Raw genomic sequence first — 18,014 nt, 5'->3', positions numbered from 1 at the left:
TGTCTCCCTCTGTCTCTCTGCCCCTCCCCTGTTTGTGCTCTCTCTCCCAAAAATAAATAAATAAACTTGAAAAATTTGAGCCAGATGAGTTAATTTTGTTCTTTCTTTTTTTTTCTTAATGTTTTATTTATTTCTATGAGAGAGAGAGAGAGAGACAGCATGAGCAGGGGAGGGTCAGAGAGAGAGGGAGTCACAGACTGAAACAGGCTCAGGCTCTGAGCTAGCAGTCAGCACAGAGCCCGACGCGGGGCTTGAACCCACGAACCGCGAGATCATGACCTAAGCGAAAGTCGGACGCTTAACCGACTAAGCCACCCAGGCGCCCCAATTTTGTTCTTTCTTATGGTGAATAAATGAAAAGATTTAGAAAACTAGCTTTAAAGTAATGCTGAATGTTTAATTTTGAACATTAAGGAATAAAGCTATAAATATTAAATCACTTCCCAATATATTAAAATTTCAATTATTGAAATTTTACCTAAAAATAAGTTTTAATTTACACTCATGTTTATATAATATATGCCAGGGATCAGGCGCAGGTAATATAATTAAGAAAATAGATCTAGGTGTCAAGAAAAGAAGTGCTAAGGGCATTAATAAATGACAATTAGTAATTAGTTTATACCTCCATTATAGACTAGAAGTTTACTAAGTGTGTGTGTGTGTGTGTGTGTGTGTGTGTGTATTGTAAGTTGTCCCAACCAATCATAAAATTGACACAGCCTGGTATATCATCTAAGGTCCAACTTCCAACTTAGAGCAAAATCTTCTCATGTCATAACTACATAAGTTTAGGGAGGTGGGGTCCAATCAGGGCTTGAACATAAGCTTGAGTCAGTTTTAAGTTATAGGTATAAGCCATAGGGAGACACCTCATAGTTACCCATCAGGAAACAAGGCTTGAATGACTTTAATGGAGAAGGTAGGTTGAAAGCCAGAATAGAGTTTAGAGCCCAGAGATGCTAGTCTGTCTTTGAATTAATGCTCTCTTTCTCCTCTTATAAACATACTCCCTAACACACTGGTGTTGGTTTTCTTTTGCTCTGACTCTCTCTCCTTATAGTCTGTAGTATTTATTTTTCTTATTCTAAAAGGTAAGAGTCAACATAGAAAAAAATGCCATAGAATTAAAGATAAGCAAAAAGAAAATAAAACATAAAATGACCAATAATATTTTCATACACAGATAACTAGTTTTCACAGTTTGATGCATATGCTTTAACAGGCAGGCGATTGATGGCCAGTGAGGTGAATAAATGATAGGTGGTATTTCCTAGCCAAAAATAATCAAATGTACATGTTTTATTACTTGCTGTTTTCACTTAACACTATGTTTTAATATCTCTCCAAGTTATTGCTTACCTTTCTGCGGCATCATTTTTATAGCTGAAAAATATTCTAGTGTATGAATTTGTCATTGTGTGTTTACCTAGTTCTTGGAAATTTAAGTTCTTTTCCATATTTCCCACTTGTCACCGTGCTACAAAAGATATCCTTATCTTATTGTTATTCTCTGGATATTTTAGAGTAATGGCAAAGAGCTTTGCCTACCCTTCTTACCCCTGAGGTATGGCTGTGATTACAAAAAAGCACAAAAATAGCCCTTTAAAACTAATCATAGAATCAGCTTAGTTTTAAAGGGCTATTCAATCCGTTGTTGCCACCGTAGTGGGTCTTCCCTGCTATCAAAAGCCCTTGCCCCACACACTGTTATATTGACCAGGTAATCTTGGGGAATTAGTTAACATTTTATCAGTATTTCTTTTTTCTTATGAATGCAAAGTGGCAAAATGAAAGGAGACACACATTCTTTTCTAATTCTTTCATATACCCACATATGCACCCTAAATGTACTTCATTTCAGAAATGTGTGAGAGAGTGCATATATACATGGCAGACTATCTCTACTGGTGGCTCACGCTGTCATCACAGTTTCTGTCCAAGAAATTCGTAGGTCACCATTTGTTTTATACCAATTATCTCACTATTCTGGTTACAACCTAGCAAATCATAGATTACTCTAGATGTAACAAAGTTCCCATATACAGCTGACTCAAAGCTCCCAGAGTGACTCAACCTGCTGGCAGGGGTGCTGTCTTCTGCAGAGTTACCATCAAATTAGCGTAAAGGGCTTCACTGGGTTCAGTCATGAGCACATCTTACTCTCTCAAAGCTACATCCTTGGAAGAATTCCCACTATGGGAATGATAGGCAGAGTGTATATGCCACAGACAGGACTGGGAGTGTGGAGCCTCTGATTGCCTGGACCCAACTCTCAAGTCAACTGCCTGTCATGTCCTCTTGATTACGTACTCCAATGTGACTACCATTTATTGAACACTTACTCTATGCCAAGGGACTTTTATGGTTATTTCATTTAATCCTAGCACACTTATGAGAATGAGGCAATTGAGGAAGAAAGATTTCATAACTTAACCAGGATCACAAGGCTAGTAGGTGATAAGTGTCATATGCCAAAGCATGTTCCCCAAATACTACCAAGAAGTTGGCCACCAGGAACATTGGGGAATGAAATCCAGATTGTATCTGTCCAAATAAATAGCCAACCAAGTGCAATTGAAACTGGCCTTTGCTGTGTAATTTAATAACCTAGATCCTTATTTGGTGATGTTGCAAAACAATATAACTTTAATCCAGGCGCCTCTCCCACCCAAAATATTTTCAGTAAATATGATTTACTGACATCAGAACGCCGTTGTTAACAAGGTCCTGGAGAATGCTGCAGGGTGGACTTGCGTCTACTTATTCTTCTTTGAATGCTATGTGCTTTTTCATGTCTCTGCTCCTTCACGTGTGGAATCCTATTTCTCTACAGTTCCCTCCCCTCCTTCCAAAAGTATTTACTTACGCCATGGTTACGTCTCCCCCATTTGAAAGTGAAGCCTGTGAGACACTGAAGAAAGAAAGGAAACCAGCACTTGAATGCCTGCAGTGAATCCCACCAAGAAATTCACACACATTATTTGAGTGGGCAGGAACCAACCCCAATCCCTCTTTATAGGGGCTGTGCTTATTATACAGCATGGTTTTGCAGCCTGTGGGCCAACACAAATTGCTTCTTTTGTTCTATCGGCTTTGTCGTATGTGTGCATATTTACATTTTCAAAATCATATATTAATCGACTTGGTACCATAAGGCAAAGCCTGAAACTAACAGACTGTTGATGTAATGCAAAAGACACAGTGAAGATACTGAAATGAAAGTAGGATATAGATGTTTAAAAGATCACCAGGGAAATGCTTCAATAACAGAGTAGAACTCAGTGAGTTAAGAGAGCAGAAATGGATGCCACAGGCAGAAGACCAAACCAAGTTAGGGAAGGCCCATCATTACGATAATTTAGTACACAATCCACTTAAGGGGAAGACACTTGGGGATGTGGGAAGAAGAAGAGGATTGGGAGGAAGCAAATTGACATTCCAGGTGCCTCTCTTTGTGACTGTTAAAATAATTCTGGTTGTACCTGAAAGGAATTAGTTATATCTTGTAGTAATACTTAGACTCTACTCATATCATAGTCTTGCCTCATGGTCAAATTTACTAATCACTGAAAATTATCCTGCATCTAGTCCTAACTTTCTGAAGCAGAAGTAAACCCTAGACCACAGATAGACCTTACTGCCCTTGGTTTATAGTCTTCCATCTTTATGCATTTTCTCCAGCATTTTCTCTAAATCCCTCAGCTGAAGGGGAAAATGGGCTTTTTTATGGCTCTGGGTCTTTCTTCTGTCACTGAATTTATTTCCTCCTTTGAGCCCTGGATCCTGTTCTTTCCCTCCTTCTAGCCACTTTTGTTCATTAATTACCCCTTTCTCACATTTATCTTCAACCTTCCATCTCCAAGCTCTTCCATATTTACAAAAAGAAACAAACAGACAAAACCCACAAAACCCCTATTACCATATATGCCTATGTCCTAGCCAAGCATCTTGGAAATTTTTCTATATTCCTTATTTCCAACCCTCCACCCCCTTCTGTGCCAACACTCCCCTGAAAGTCCTCTCAGCAAGCTGACCAAGGGCCTCCTAATGCCAAAGCCAGTCCTTATTTTGCTTGACATCTTTGTAACATTTAGCACTTGAATACTTTCTCACTTTTAAAACTCTTTCATGTATTTGCTTCCACAAACTCAATTCCATCTACTCTGTTCGTATCACTTCTCCCCCAGGTTTCTGCTAAATGCATCTTTAAAAAATAGACTTTCTACTTCTTAGTTTTGCCTTTGTCCTGTCTGCTACTCTTGCTCAGTGCTAGAATCTGCATTTTTTAAATGAAATCTGTCACCCCTTAATGATGTCCTATTGCTTTCAGGGTAAAGTTTAAACGCTGTCACATGGCTGATAATGTCCTCCTAACCCAGCCCTGCCTTACTTGCTGAAAAGGAAATTGCTTGCCCCAGACTTCTTCACTTTCTGTTCCCTTAAAGTGGAACCAGACATTACACTGACCTGTCCTCAATTATGTAAAGGTAGAGGAACAAGATTGCTCCTGACCATTAAACAGCATAGCTATTCACCAACCTAGGCTAGTAAGACAGTTCTGTGAGAGGGAAAATACATTTCATTTGGGGTGTTGTACTATGGGCTTCTTTATTACTTTACCCTAGTCATTACCAAAACTAATTACATTGGCTTCTGCTCATGCCGTGTGGACCTCATCTTGAATTGGATCCTATGTTCCATCCAAACCAGGGCAGTCGCATTTCCAAATGGTCCATATTCTCTTACTCTCCATGTTTATGTACGTGCTGTTCCCTCCGTCTAGAGTCTGGCCTCTCTATCTCCACCTAACTACTCTTATTCATGACTTAGGACTCAAGTCAGGTGTCAATTCCCATTTGAATCCTTCCGTAATATGCCCCTCACCCCTGTACTCTACCCCCACAGCACTCTGCACATTTTACCACAAGGTCTGTGATCACTGGTTTACCTGTGTGTCTTCCGTCTGATTATGAGCATCTTGATGACAGAGGCGATCTTGTATCTCTGGAGTGTAGTTGGGACTTCGCAAATGTGTACTCAGTGAGGAGTCAGAGAAGCTCAGTACGTTCCAAGTTTCCCTAGAGGAAGTTTGTGTATATCTGTGAATATGTGTACATGTGTCTGGGATTCAGCCATCTTAACAGAAGTACCAGGAGCCCAGCAGCCAGAGGCTGGGAGTGTAGGCAGCATCTTTACAGAGTGCTGAAGGAGCAAGGTGGGACTAAGAGTTCAAATGCCAAGTCCAAGGATCAGGAACAGGAAGATCAGGAGTAGAGTCATCAGGACAGTTCTATAGAAAGAAGGATAACAGCCCTTACAGATTCCATGTCCCAAACCCCTGAAACTGTGACTAGGTTTGCCTACATGGCAAAGGGGAACTCATGGTGCAGATAGAATTAAGGCTGTTAATCAATTGCTCTTAAAATAAGGAGATTATCCTGGATAATCTAGTGGGCCCAATCTAATTCCAAGAATCCTAAAAAGTGGCAGATTGAGGCAAAAGATGGAGAAGCAGAGAGATGGCAGAGAGAAAAGAGCGGCCATGAGCCAAGGAATTAGGGCAACCTCTAGAAGCTAGCGAAGGTAAGAAAGTGGGTTCTCGCCTAGAGCCTCCAGAAAGGAAGATAGGCCCGCCAACCCCATGATATTAGCCCAGTGAGACCCAGTTCACTCTTCTGACCTCCACCTCTGTAAGCTAATAAGCACGTGCTGTCTTAAGACACTGAATTTGTGGCAATTTGTTGCAGTAGAAAGAGAAAACTAATAAAAATATCACCAACTGAATGAACTTGGACAAGACGCTTAATCTCCCTACACCTCCTGTCCCATCTTGTTAACAGGGATCATACTCATTCTGAGATTGTGAGGATTAAGTGAGATATTGTATCTAAAAATCTTGGTAAAGTGCTTGGCTCACTGACTTGCCCAATACCTCTAGGGTGGAAGGGAAGGAAGAGACAGACAAAAAGATGGGAAACAACACAATAAATTTCTATTTTGGAACTCTGCAGGCATATTTGGTTTTAGCTCTCTTATAATGTGTCTTCTTAACTCACAGAATGTGCTTCATTTCCTTCTGCTCTCTCTCTCTTGCTTTAGGTATTAAGATCTATTTTAAATTTAGTCATTTCAAAGTCTCCTTGGCATCGTGTAAATGTCGCACCATTAAATATATATTCAATGAGTGCTCGAGCAGGCTGCCTTCCCCGCCAAGAAATGGAGTCCCGTAGGTGGGCAGGTGGAGGAACGACAGACACCACCACCACACACACCCCCCCCCAACGACAAGCCCATAAACTGCTGTCCTTACTGAGCAGAATCACGTTTTATGAGCTCCAAATCAGGATGTGTGGTCTGACAAGCACGTTTTCTCCCGAGTTTTAATTTGGTTTTATGAAAAGGTTTTCACAGGTATTAAATTAAATCACATGAAATGTAGTGGATAATCTTTACTGCAAAGAATAAAATCTCAAGCAAAAAATTCAGGGAAAACATATATCAGTTTTTATAATATTTGAAATCGGAATTATCTGTGACGATCTAGACTGTAAGGTTTGGTAGCCATCTGGTGTGGAGGGCTGCAGTTTGCTTCTATTTTGTTTTGTTTTCCTTTGTTCCCAGGTGTCCCTTCCTCGACTATTTCCTTCTGGGTCATGCTGCCCCTATTCTAATCACACGACCCTCATGAACTGCCAGACATAGAATCCTAGTTCCTGGGTGAGGGAATAGATAGGTGATACCAGCCTGGCTGACCATGATACGCCTTCACCCTGGCCAGTGATCAGTCCCATTGATAGATAGGCACACGATCCAAATGGAGCCAATTTCATACAGACAGAAGAAGAACATGACTTTCTTTCCTCTAGAAAAAGAAGCGATGGAGACATCTGTTGGAGTTGTTGCCCACCATGCTTGTCACCACAAAAAGGAAACACATCTGCAGGAAGTGAATGGGCCCAAAACCCAGAAAGAGGCAGGACTGAGAAGTGGAGAGGAGGAAAAAAACACCCTAATGACATCTCTGAGTCCTCAGAGTGCCTGACACCACTTACTCCCTATCCTTCTCTGTACATGAGCCAATAAATCTTTTTTAAGTGAGATTTCTGTCACTGGAAATTGAAAGAGCCCTGGCTAATACACTGGGTCATTGCAAAAACACTGTCAAAAAGAGACCTCAGGAAAAAACCAACCCGAAGGTGGGCCAAACAGGGACAGGAAGAAAAAAGTGTGATATAGCAGGCAATAAGGCGGAGAAGAGCACGAGACTCAGAGTCAGAACACCAGGGTTTATATTCCAGCTCTGCCATTTACCAACGACCTTGGTAAGTAAGGTGCAACCTTGGATGACAGCGTAACATTTCCACTTAATGGTCTGTAAAGTGGACGACTATCCTATTGTTGCCATATATAACATGATGCGCTGGGGGAGGCTCACCTGAGATGATAAATGTGAACGCTCTTTATAAATGTTAAGTGCTTGCAAATGGCACTTATTACATAGAAAGCAGCACAGTAAAAAAGACTGTGGATTGAAGCAGAGACTGCAAAGGAAAAGCTAGGCTGTAAGTCACTGAGCTCTTGAGAGAGTAATATGGAAGCTAGTTTATGGCTGAATCTTCTATAGTGTATCTCAAGGTCAGACAATACTGAATGTCATTGGTTTGAGTAAAAACATATGCAAAATCCATGAGAAAACTAAAAAACAATTCTAAGGCTGTGTGTGGGATAGGGGTCGGAAGAATGAGAAGAAAGAACCAACATTTGTGAGGTGTCCACAGTATCTCATTTGCATACCACACATGCTCTCACATAACCCATGACGCATCCCTGCAATTGTCAGGTACTAATGTCCCCAGTTTAGATTTGAGAAAAACAAGGCTCAGAGTTTACAGTCAAGCTCAGGTCTTAAGATTCTACAACTGGATCACTAGACTATTCAGCTGTCCAGAAAATATATTTGAGCTACACTTAGGGGCTTAGGTGAGGATATGCTTAGTTTTCTTTCCAGATTACAAGGACCAATAAACCAATATTTTAAATAAAATTTTAAATTTTAAAAATTATGTTGGGAATTGTTTTCTGCTAGCTTTAAAGTCTAGTACTTTTAGTAGTTACTAGAAATGTGTTTCTCCTTATCTAGGTGTTAAGAACCGTGAAGGGTCTGGGATTTTACTCTGCTTATACACATATTAAGTAGCCTGTTACTATTTTGTGGATGCTGGCAGAAGACATAAGACTCATGGCCAGAGACACAAAGAACTTTATTATTCATGGCAGAAGTAGTAGTCAGAGCTTTATGTTGGTTTATGTTGGTTGGTTCCCAATCCCCAATTCCCACCACCAAGGCCCATGAGGGAGATAGAGAGAGCCCATGGTGAGTGCCCATACATGGTATGGGTTGCATTACAGGAGAAGGGCACTAAAATTAGGGATTCGTTGCTTTTATAGCAAGTGAAGGCAAGACTGTTCTTTGTCTGGGGGAGATGTTATGTCATCCCTCAGGAGATGTTATGTCATCCCTCAAGATTGCTTGCTGCAAACACAACTCTGAGAAAGGTCCTAGGTAAGGAGTAGGCTGGGCCTTGCATTTTGGGCATACCCAGCAAGAATGCATAGGGTGGCTGAGGGCCTATGGTAAATTGCCTTGCCCAGCACTGAGTCCTTCTCTAGACAACAATGAGGTCTTGTTTCTACTTACGTTCTCCAACTGCAATTTCATTCTTTTCCTCTCTGTTGAGATCATCCCTTTCACATATCTCTTCTAGCTGTTTCTCTTTCTTGTCCTGAACTACCAGAGAATTACCTTTCTAGTGTTTCTAGTTAGGGCAGGCTACGAGGGATATTCCCTTGTGTGAGTTGGAGGACAGAAAAACAGAAGCAGCTATTTTCTCATGTTCTCCCATGTAAACAAAATACCAATCTAGATGTTAGTGTGAAGGGATTTTATAGATGTAAACTTTATTTTTTTTTTATATTTTTTATTTTATTTCTAGGAGAGAGAGAGACAGCATGAGCAGGGGAGGGTCAGAGAGAGAGGGAGTGACAGACTCTGAAACAGACTCCAGGCTCTGAGCTGGCAGTCAGCACAGAGCCCGACGCGGGGCTCGAACCCACGAACCGCGAGATCATGACCTAAGCGAAAGTCGGACGCTTAACCGACTAAGCCACCCAGGTGCCCCTATAGACGTAAACTTTAAATGGCCTAATCAGTTAACTTGAAGTTCAACAAAAGGGAAATTATTGTGAGTGGGCCTTCCTTAATCAATTAAAAGCCTTTTAAAAGATAGCTTAGGCCTTTTCCAAGCTAGAGACCCCAAAGAGCAGCTAGCTTTGCAATGATTCCCCTTTCCCATTAGACCCTGCTTCCTACCTACCTGCTTGTGGACAATAAGTTTCAGCTTGGACCCATGGGTTTCTAGCCTGTACATGGTCTTTCTTCCCAATTGTCTGCCCTATGGCAGAATATATATATATATATAATATCATAATTTATCTTATGTGATAAATAACATAAGAATTATTAATTCTTATTAACATATTATGTATATATTTTTAAATGTTTAGTTATTTTTTAGAGAAACAGAGACAGAGACAGAGACAGAGACAGAGACAGCAGGAGCAAAGAAGGGGCAGAGAGGGAAAAAGAGAGGATCCCAAGCAGGCTCTGCACTGTCAGCACAGAGCCTGATGTGGACCTCAAACTCACTCTCTTGAGGTCATGACCTGAGCTGAAATCAAGAGTCTAACACTTAACCGACTGAGCCACGGAGGTGCCCCAGCATATTATATTTATCATTACTATTTTTATTAATTAATCAATAATTAACACATCTATATTAATATATAATGTATGCAACTTAAAATAAATATTATACTCCATAATATTCATTATCAACATATGTATCCTACTGGCTTTGCCTCTCTAATTGAACTCTGACCGATGTATATGCCACTTCATGGAAGCTGCTCGTTTAATGAAACTGAGATCTCCTTCCTGCCAAATTCAATGGCATTCTTAGTCCTCATTTTGCATGACACCTCACTAACATCTCCTCTTTAGATTGTTTCTTCTTTGGTTTTAGAAATACCATTGAGGCTTTCTTCCCAGTCTGTCTCCTATTCTGGTCGTCTTGTTCCTCTAACTTTAGTCATTTTCCTAAAAGTATCCTTGCCGTGTTATATCTCTCCTTTCATACAGGCGGGCTTTAATCATCATAGTCTTGACTATACTTAATACCAATGATTCAAATATATTTCTCCCATTTTTGCCATCTCAGAGTCTTTATGAGTGTAGATTTTGCCCAACCCAGTTCGTGAAAGGTACATCAAAAAAGACTAGTTCCAAGGCTATTTGAATCTTCCTACTTTCTTGATTCTGCCTTCATGGCAGAGAGAAAATGCCTTCATGGCTATGATAATGCTGATAAAAAAATACCATTTATGGAGTCTTGATATGCACTAGACACTATTTAAGGTGCTTTACAAATTTGCTCTTATCTAATCCTTACAATATCCTTATGAAGTTGATATTATGATTCCCTTTTTGTTCTCACACATTTTAGTATTATTTGTTCTAGTTCTGTGAAATATGATTCCCATTTTTCTTATGAGAAATCTGAGAATTGGGGAAATGTTATATAATAGGTCTTGGGACCCAGAGCCAGTAGATGTCAAGAGTTAGGATTTATACCTTCAACCCAAGTTCCAAACAACTGGCAATATTGCCTTTGTCAGAAGATATGGACAGTGAGGGCATAATCATCATAGGCCATTTATAGTTGTAGAATCTGGCCAGGCATGGCAGACCTGAGCTGGTAGCTTCATCTTAAAACTTGGCAGTAGCCTTTGGGCGACTATTGAAACCATTAGAGCCCTGAGTCTCATCTAGCTGGTGTAATCATAACTGTTCTTTGCCCCTGGTTCCCACTGCAGCTTTGCAGATTCCCTGAATACCATTGTATACCCTCTGACAAAGGACAGTCAGATCTTTCCCTTGTCAAGCTGTCCGTCTCCAGTGATGGACAACAACCCAGCTTCCAGACCATACTATTGTCTCACTGAATCTATTTACCACTCCTGATCAATGACCTTGACACCACTGAATCTGACACCATATTTGGCAGACCAGCACCCAATAGTCCAGAGGCTTTAGTGACCATTCCCTCTGCTGTGAAGACAGTGCAGTGTTTTTGCAGAATCATGGTGCTTAAAGCATCCTGCAATAAAAAGCAGTAGAACACTGATGCCAGTAAGAAAAAAATATTGCCTTCTTTCCAAACAAGAATTTTTTGGCAATTATTTTAGTCTTGGCTAAAGTCTGTGCATTTTTGGCTCGGTATTTACTTTATGGGCCAATCATCAAATCCTAATGTGGCTATGAATAAAGATTATGTAGAAGATGAAGAACAAATTACAAAGATGGTCATGGAAGCCTTGTAGAATCAAAAGGCATATGTGCCAGGATGGCAGAACATCTTGGCAGATACTTCCCTTGGAAGAAGGGGAATAGGGTAATTACTTCCCTACTCTTGGGACTTTACTTTCTACTTCTCTGAAGAAGTCCTTGATGAATATTTTACATGTATCCACTTCCTTTTGTGGTACAATTTAAACATTTATTTCAGTTGGTTATGAATTTATTCCAGTATTTTCAGAAGTTGGTTTGACAAGTTCACTATGTCAACTACCCCAGCCAGTACAGGGACCACTTCCCACCTTCTCTGTTAGTTCAGTGACACAAAGAGCTCAAAAATGGCCTTGGAATAGCCTCAGCTCCCAATTTAGTTGAACTATGATTCTGTTTTCTGATAGGACATTTCTCTTTAGTTTTACAGTTCTTAAGGCTCCGAGGATAACATCAAACATTGCTCTGGCCACTCTCATTTCTCTGAGTTCCCAGGCCTATGCATTCTGGCTATAGAGAACATGGCAGCAGATATTGACCACTGGTTTAAGGCCCCTGCTTGTGAAGGATTTTCTTTATCAGGCCAGTCCAATAATATCTGCTTCTGAGTGACAGGAGGGTCGTAAATGCCAAAGACAAGAGCCTTTGCCACACCTCCTTTGCCACCAAATGAGTGCTTTTGTGAGATACCAATGAGAGTGGATAAGGCATTTGTAGATACACAAATAAGAATGCCAGCAGAAGAATTCTGATAAAATAAAGCAAATATGTATCTGGGATATGCATCTATTCCTGTTAGGAAAATTCACTGTCCACTCTATGCTTTATTAGGGACCACGGTTGCTTAAAATTTGGGCAATAAACCGTGGCTATGTCTAAATAAGCTTTGAGGATAAGAAACGTATATAATAAGCCTCCATCTTTATCTCTATTGCCACTTTCTACATGGGCTCATTGAATAAGCACCAATGTGGCCAAAAAAAGTAGAGTGACTTTCAGCCACTTTCCCTACCTATTTATTGAGAGCATTTACACATCAATAGCTGAAAAACCAGGTGCCAAGAGTGGTTATTGATTTTTTTTTCCTAATAAGGATATTATATCCAAAACCTCAGTTGTTATTGCCATAACCGCCGTATTAAGTCTGGAACAATCTACCATTATTCTCTAAGACCCATCTGGCTTTTGCATCTGCCAAACAAGACTAGTTAAATAGGGATGTGGTGGGAATAATCACCCCTGCATCTCCCAAGTCTCTGATGGTGGCACTAATCTTTGCAGTTCCTCCAAGGAATACCACATTGCATGAAGCTTATTATTTTGGGGTTTCCACTTGGCTCCTCCTATCATATAATCTTCATTCCACATAATAGAGAGCTAATGTGAGCATTCTGCCAATTGAGTCTATCACTTCTCACTATACTTTCTGGAAGTGGAAAAATAACCAGATTAAAATTGGGTAAGAGAAGGCACTTCTGCTTGCCAATGATTACTAGTGTCTTATCCCTTCCCTCTGCTCCCATCGAGGAGGTTACCTATGCACTCCTCAAATGTGAACAACCCAATCATAGAATCTTGTGTTTCCTGAGAGGCTGTGTCCTGGGCCCACTTCTCCCAGTACTAATTACTGTGTAAGTCAAGATTATGGCAGGGAACAAGTAGTACATCCAATTTAGGGTAATTAGAGAATGTCATAAAGGGATATTTTACAAAAGTGTGGGTAGATTGAATAGAAATCAATAAGGGATAGAGAAGCACCACAGGGTTAGCAACATCAGGGAGCAACCTCTGGAACTCAAGAAGAGGAAATAGTTATGAGAACTGAGAAAGAGCTGTAAACTGCAGTAAAGATTACAGCCACTGCTAACCTGCAGCCTAACAAGGAGGGAGACAGAGGAATTAATGCCCTGACCTCAAGATCCCTCAAGCCAACAGGCTTCCCACCTCAGGTAGATCAATTCTCTCTCTCCTTAAGGAATCTTAATTCCAAAGGGAGGAATGGTGGAGCAGACATGGCAATGGCACTGTCCAAATTGGCCATACTTGAGCTCTCCTGCTTTCCATACTCAGGCTGGTCAGTCCTTTTCTTCAGTTCATTGAGCTACCTGCCTCCTGCTGTAATTCTTTCTTTCTGTTTACTTTTGGTTAAATTAATCAGAGCCATTTCTAGTAACAACAATAATTTACATGTGAGTCTCAGGTGGCCAAAAGGTAAAAAAAAAAAAAAAATGTTTCTAAAATTTCCAAAATCTAACTTCTGGCCAATAATTAATTACATTTCATATTCCCATTCAAACTAGTTTCCATAGATAGTGCACATTTCAAGTGCTGAATCCTGGAAGATGAGTCAATATGCCAAAAGAAAAGACAAGGGAAGCAAAAATGATCTGAACTTCACCTTCCAATTATAAAATGAGACATGAAGATGATAAGGCAAGTCCACTCACATCAACAATAGAGTGAACAGAAAGAGGTTGGACTACGATCTGATGAGAGACAGCAGAAGCTTCTGCGCATGGCCTCTCCAGCTTGTGCCTGTGAATGGGGTTTTTAAGTAGAGATGAGACCAGCAAAACTATTTTTAGAAGGATCACTCTGGCTACAGGATGAAAAAGAAGTAGGCTGGAGGAGGAACCAGATTGGAGTTTGCTACAGGGTCCATGCAGGAGAAGGTGCCCAAGCAGGGCAAGGCCAGGGATGGGCTCCAGGAGTGCACTGGGCAGGTGACTGGAAGGTTTGTTACCAGATCATGTAGTGACTAGAAAGATAATTCAGACACCATGGTCCATCTCCATTGAGAGAAGCAAGGAGAGAATATATTCCTTCTTTTCATACACCTTAAATGTGTTTGTTTCACTTTGTAGACCTAAAAACAAAACAAAATAACAAGAGAAACAAAAAGAAACCAGCCTAAATATCAATCAATAGAGTTGGATAAAGAAACAGTATTACAATTATGCATTGCTTAATATCTTCTATATTAATAGGGAGATCTGTAGATCTATGGGGAAATGATCACAATATAGAAATGAAAAACAGAAGCTGCTGGTGGTATGTGGAGAATGCTACCATTGTGGAAAAACAACAAACAAAATGTGGAGGGGGGTGTGTGTGTGTGGCCTGAATATAGGAGTGCAGGTATATGTGAATAGAAAAAGTCAGGAAAGATCTTCACAAAAATGATGGCTATATTTACAGATTACTAGATAGGGAATTTGTAACTTCTCCGTACCTTCTATATCATTTTAATTTTTAACCACAAATCTGTTTTATTTTTATAACTGAAAAAGAGAGGAAAAAAATACATTCACTCTACGATAACAAGACCACTCAATTAAGGACAATGCATACATTTATAAGAAAAAGCTGAAGATAAAGTCCCCTATGGACATTACAGCAAGGATTGCTATGGAACAAGAATAGAGTAGGCCTTTTCACACCAAAATACAGTTTGGAATGTACCAGAACATTCTCTTGATACTGAGCTAAGGCTTTTTACCAGTCCTTTGGTGAAATTAATATGAGAACCCCATGGATTCTCTTCATAATGACATTTAAGTTAACACTGTCATAACTCTGCAAGATTTTTCGTCCTCATATTTTATTGTCTATGCAAGATCCAAGAATTTTTAAAATCTATGCAAGTAAAGAAAGATGCAAATATCTGTGCTCTCCCTTGGCTGTTGTCAATATTCTGGTGGGGAAATTAAGCAAGACCGGCCATTATAATACAGCTTGACTCTCTCTGGGTAAGAGAAGGGCTGGTTTTACAGATGGGTGACCTATGCAGCCACGCAGGGTCAAGTTCAGAAGAACCCTGAGCTTGGATTAATGTTCTGCAGTAGTCATTCTGAAATTCTTAATAGTTCTTAATGATAATTCTAAATAATGTTATCTTTGACTTTGTGTTTTGTATGTGAAGTCCAATGGGGCAATGGAGCATGGGGAGGAGCAGAAGTGACAGGTGCTGTATGCATGCTTTCTTGCTTCTGTGGCACCAGTTGCATTTAGCCTTTATGTACATAAGCAGAGAATCCAAAAGGATCCACCATGCATGGAGCTGAGCAAGACTCCAAGCAAGTACAAGGAAGCACGTGTGTCTACAGTGGGGTGGGGGTGGGTGCTGACAGCCCTGAGAGCCTATGCTTTCTGTTCAAACAAGAAGTTGCTTCGAATCCAAAAACAAGGCATTAGGCATTCTAAGAAACCTGAAAGACCAAGGAATCCTGTCATATTTCTTATTTTTCTTACTTTCCTGCAATAGCCAACCATGTACTGAAAATGATCACATGGAAGGAAAAGGAAAATATATGGCACCCCGCAGTACCTCTTCTTGCACTCCTTCCTCGTTAACCCAAAGCCAGAGATAAAGAATATTGGTAGAATTGCACATATAAAGTGAAATAAAATAGTGAGGGTTCTTTGTGCAGCATTTCCAGTGTTTTATAAAAATGAAACATATACACATGTATGTATATGAGATATGAAATAAGAATTGTGCAATTTTGGTGACTTCACATAAGAGGTAAATGTTCTTATACTTGCATTTAAACTTTGTATTTCACAGCCGTGCTTCAGTCGGTTAAGTGTCCCACTCTTGGTTTTGGCACAGGTCATGATCTCATGGTTCATGGGTTTGAACCCTGCCCTCAGTGCATAGCCTGCTTGGGATTCTCTCTCTCTCTCTCTCTCTCTCTCTCTCTTTCCCTCTCTCTCCTCCACTATTCTCTCTCTCACAAATAATAAATAAATAAACATTTTAAAAAACATTGGTATTGCACAGTGTGAATACAAATGGTAAATTCAAACTAATAATGTAGAAGTTTTCATTTTTTTACTTATACTAATATTAAACAAAAAAATTAAAAACACCATAACAAAGTAAGAAAGAAATTGTAGAGGAAAGAACAAACTTTGTATTTTAAGACATTTAATGGTACTTTTTCCTGAATTTTGAATAAAAGTTCCCAGATTTTCATTTTGCACTGGGCTCTGCCAATTATGCAGCTAACCCTGCCTGTGATTGCAGGGGCCATCAATTCAAGTGGCTTTGGGACGTTTTGGTGGTAACCTGATGGAGATAGTGGTGAAGGCTGAGATCACTGATGGTGACACAGGGAGAAAGGGGTCTGGAAGCAAGCTGGGGCCATCAACTCATATCCTTTAGCGGTGGCCCTTGTGCAACTTTCTGGAAATGGCAGGGACAGCATCACTAAAGAGAGATGCTTAGTGTAAAGAGGCAGGTTCATCCCTTTAAACTGCATGGATTTCTCTACAATTTAGTGCTGAGAAGTGATGTTAGAGAAAGGCTCTTTTCTCATATGATTGCTGATAACCTTCTGTCTATTACTCGAGCTCAATACTTGGATGTATTTGTGCAGCAAAGCTGAGCCCTTCCTCTCAGGAAGCCCAGGGAGCAGCATGATAGATCAATTGATTTGTCAAGCCCCGGCGGACAGAAACAATTTTCTTGGCTAGACGTGGTTAATGCAGATGGCTGGCTCCTTCACTCTTAGCGCACCTCAGCCTGGCCACGGATGATGTTCCTGGGAGGCTGCCACAGTCTCCCTGGAAAGCTCTGGGCTCTTCCTCCAGGCATTTGGAAGAGGAGGTAGCACAGCACAGCTCCAGCCTGAGAAAACCATTAGCATAAGGTGGGTGTGCCTTGGAGAACAGATAGGTTATAAGGTGCCTGCTGGTAGTCCCAATTGAAATCTGATCCTGACTTCGGTTCCTGTGTGCATCAACCACCAGCACATCCGAAGCTCAAGGGGGAGAGAAGATAAAGAGCACACCAGCCAAATGCCAGTTCTTTATACGTGCAGCACTGACTTCTAGTCTCTGTCTGATAGACTGAGATGGTGAGTTGTCACGAAGGACACGACTTTGGTACCTTAACAGATTCTGTTCTTACTGATTTTACTGCTTGGAAGGCAGGGAAGAGAAGTGGAGAACCTCCCACCCATCCTCTACAAATACTCATCATTCTTCACATTAAATGCTCCAACAATCTCTAGTCCCATGCAGGTGGGCGTGGGGTGGGGAAGGGCTTAGAGCTCTATGACAGGCATTCCGACAGCCACAGTACGTTTGGAGGTCCCTGTTTCCCCACAGAAATTTGCCCTCCATGTCTTTATTTACTAGACTGACTTCCCTACTTCTTCATTGGCTAGTGTTCATCAAATCCATTTCCTCTTTTTCCTGGCAACACAGATAAGATATATTTCTCAGCCTCTCTTGCTGTTATCTGTAGCCACATGACTAGGTTCTGGCCAATAAACTGAGAGCAGAAGTCATCAGTGTCACTTCCAGGCCTGACCCAACGGACCTCTTTCCCTTGTATAGACTGACGCAGAGGACCGCAGCACCAGGAGGGCTGAGTGATAAAGTCGGTGGGACCACAAGAAAGAAGGGATCCTGGTCCTTTCATCTCTGCTTGGAGGGCAGCTATCCACCGATCATCTGGAATTCCTATTTTGGAAAGGGAGAAATGAACTCTTATTATATCTAGGGGTTGTTTCGGCAGCCATGGTTACCGGAACCAATAACAACTGACTTCCAATAATAATGTCCATCCTCTTAGGGGTTTATCCACAATTATAGCTCA

This window comes from Hyaena hyaena, unplaced genomic scaffold (genome assembly GCF_003009895.1).
Source record: "Hyaena hyaena isolate Hyena2069 unplaced genomic scaffold, ASM300989v1 scaffold_153, whole genome shotgun sequence".
In the NCBI taxonomy this organism is placed as follows: Eukaryota; Metazoa; Chordata; class Mammalia; order Carnivora; family Hyaenidae; genus Hyaena; species Hyaena hyaena.
This window is presented reverse-complemented; position numbering follows the sequence as displayed.